This window comes from Coptis chinensis, chromosome 9 (assembly GCF_015680905.1).
Source record: "Coptis chinensis isolate HL-2020 chromosome 9, ASM1568090v1, whole genome shotgun sequence".
Taxonomy (NCBI): domain Eukaryota; kingdom Viridiplantae; phylum Streptophyta; class Magnoliopsida; order Ranunculales; family Ranunculaceae; genus Coptis; species Coptis chinensis.
In genome coordinates, this window is record NC_141464.1 from 53,439,776 (window position 1) to 53,443,130 (window position 3,355).

At 45.3% G+C, this 3,355-nt stretch overlaps 1 pseudogene; it reads left to right on the forward strand.

The window, feature by feature from the left end:
• Positions 1-1,534: 1,534 nt before the first annotated feature.
• LOC147476689 (histone H3.2-like) lies at positions 1,535-2,121 on the forward strand (annotated as a pseudogene).
• The last annotated feature ends 1,234 nt before the right edge of the window (positions 2,122-3,355 follow it).

Below are 3,355 nucleotides of genomic sequence, written 5' to 3' on the forward strand. Positions count from 1 at the left end.
AATCCCAAGTAGCACGGATCGAGCGCCGCCAGTCACACTAATCCTCTGGAAGGTCGTGGAAAAGATGTTGTCGTAGGGCCGCGACTTTGAGTCGGGTCGCCAACCTGAAATAGACAGACGACAAGTCAGATGAAAAACCAAAAGATCTACTACAAGGGTGGTAGATAAAGAGTGGGACTCACCACTGGGGAGGAAAGCCAGGTGATTAAGATTCAATTCAGGTGGAAGATCTGCGGAGAGGAAGTTTCCTGAGATATAAAGAGGGTAGTGGTGCCACAATTTGTCTGAGGAGGTGATACGAAGGATAAAATGTTGTTTTCTAGGGCGGAGGCAAAAGGAGTGATAGCCCACACTGACTTCCTTGGTGCTCTTCTTGAGGTAGAAATGAGCGGCCATGTCGCGAACCGTTATCCTGGGTACTTCTGAGCGGTTGTAGTGGTTCGCGGCATACATGACCCTCCAGAAATTGCCGATACCTTGGCAGGGGGGGATGTTGAAGTGATTACACACCTCGACATCAAGACGGGTGAGGGGCAATCGCAGGCCGGCGACAATTTGTCCTACCGTGGCCACAAGGCACCCTGGCTTGTGGGGGACCAAGTGTGGGAAATAGGTTAAGTCAGGCACGTGCTCTAGGGTGACGTCAGCGGGTATCCCGTAAGCCACTTTAACGGCCTCAAGATTAGGTCTACGGCTACGTGGTGGTGGCGGCGGAAGGGCAAAAGCTTGCCCGGAGGTAGATGGGGCCTCGGTCTGGTCAGGGAGGGAGGCAAGGCTACGGTGTAGGGAGGAGGAGGAGGTGGCGGATCTAGAAACAGACATCGGGGACAGGGTGGAAGACGCACAGCCACAAGGCAGAAAAGGAAGTGGAGATGAACAGTTCCAAATACAAAAGCGAAATGCGCAATATAGCAATTAAAGGGAGCTAGAGAGAGAAGGAGACCAACCTGAGGAAAAGAGAGAGCAACCGGAGCAAGAATGCCAGCCAAGGAACCCGGAGAAGACGACCGAGCGAGCGACCGGAGCTGGAAGACAAAAGAAAGGTGGAGGAAGAGTGGGGCGGAAATGGAAGGCAAAAGAAAGGCGAGTGAGAGAGAGAGAAAAGAAATCGAGCGGGCTTTTTATAAGAGGTGGGGGCAAAAGGGTAACTGCAGGGGTGTTGAAATCGAGGAGACACCGAAAAGAGCCAGCCAACAAAAGACACTTGGAGGCACGAGAAACGAGGGGGCAGAAGTGAAAATTGCATGGACACTCATGAAAACAGCTGTGAGGGGAAGAGGGAGGGCCACGGTCGGAATGAGGAAGGTTGCGGACTCTCGACTCCCCGATTGGGATATCATCGCGGACTCGAGAGGGGGCATCTGTAGTGGCATGGTGCCGTCCCATAATATCATGGGGAAAGGGGGGCCGGACTTAACATAACACACAAGGCAGCGCAGCATCTGATCAGGAAGACAGCACGTGGTCGCGGTACGGAAACCCTACACCTGGAGGGGAGGGGACCGCGAGATAGAGGGACAGGTGGAGGGTTGAGATGAGAGAGGGAGGGGATATAAAAGAGAAAAGATGGGAGAGGAAAAAGGAAGAAAGGGAGTGTGAAGACTGCCTAGAGGGAGAGTGTGAACAGGGTATTCAGATATCATTAGAGTTATAACATTTGTAAGTGAACAGTGTTTGGAGTTATTCATTTGAGTTGTAACAAAAGCAACAGCTCGAAAATCAACAGGAGGAAAAGCACCAAGAAAACAAAGGCAGCAAGAAAGTCAGCACCAGCAACTGGAGGAGTGAAGAGCCCCATCGTTTTAGGCCAGGGACTATTGCAGATCGCGGGAAATTCGAAATATCGAAGAAAAGACCGAAGCTTCTCATCCGGAAATTTCCATTCCAACGCCCGTTCGTGAAATAGCGCAAGATTTCAAGACCGATTTGAGGTTTGAGTTTGGTTGTTGCTTTGCAAGAAGCTGCTGAAGCTTATTTGGTGGGGTTTGAGGACACGAATCTTTGCGCCATTCATGCCAAGAGAGTGACCATAATGCCTAAAGACATCCAACTTGCTAGAAGGATTCGTGGTGAACGTGCTTAGGGGTAGTTCTGGAATTGTGAAGATGTTTTAGTGATTTAGGTGACAGGGTTTTGTGTTTCCATGTGTTTTGTTTTAATGTAGTTTATTGTAATCTTTGTTAACTGAAATCGATGTAGTTATCTGATTTGGTATTAATGAAACTAGTAGAATTTCTACATACCATTTTGTCTCAACACTTCAATTTTTATAATTTTGTTTCTTTTAAGTTGATCTTACTCAAATGCATTTAATCATCAGTAATGGGAATGCACTTGAGAAGATAATTAAATTGGTGAATGCAATTGCTAATGGAAACAAAGTCACAAGATAATTGATACTGAGCCCAAGCATTGTGCCAGTTTAATATGATGCGTACTTGGACTAGATTGGCAGATTGCTGTTCTGAAGTTGTTTATGAATTGAATGTTGATCTTGTTATCGAGCACCAGTAGAGATTCTCCTCGACTATCCCTGCCAATCACAGGGAAAGTTAGCAAAGTCAAAGCCACTTCACCTGGAGAAGCAGAAGTGTTAGTAGCAGAACTGGCAGTGAATTATGCAGTCCAGCAACATTGGAGAGAGGTCATTGTAGAAGGGGATGTTAAATCAGTCATCTTAGCATGTGCACCCATGATTTCAGTATCTTCATGGACCTGGAACCAAGCTTTGTCTAATATTTATATGAACTCCTCTAGTAGTTTTAATTCGATATTATTCAGATTCACTCAGGGCCTGCCCTGAGATTTGAGAGGCCCTAGGCGAGCTCTCAAAGTGGGGCCTTAAGCTTTAACAAAAGAAAGAAAGAAGAAAATTATATAGGCAAAAAAAAAAATTGTTATTTATTTTGAAAGTAGGAGAAATGAAATCTAACCCCACCAAGTCACAAACTAATTACATCAAGTAAAATATCATCGAAAATTTCCCCGTCTCACAGTTTTAGATGCAAAATTAGTTATTACATTTGCATAGTCAAGCTCCTCTGCCAAACCTTTTTCAATAGATAGCATAGCTAATCCATTTAATCTATCTTGCGACATGGTCGATCGAAGGTAAGACTTAATCATCTTCAACTTTGAAAACCTCCTCTCCGCAGAAGCAATTGTAACGGGTATAGTTAATAATATTCTATAAGCAATCCATGCATTTGGAAAGCAACTAGCCCTTAAGTTCAAATGGTTTAGCACTTCAATTGCCTTTTTTGCATCATCTGGTAAAACTTCTTTCAAGAGTTGCAATTCAAAAAATAACTCTGTCCCGTCAATATCAGAAATGTTGTCATGTTTCGAAACTCGC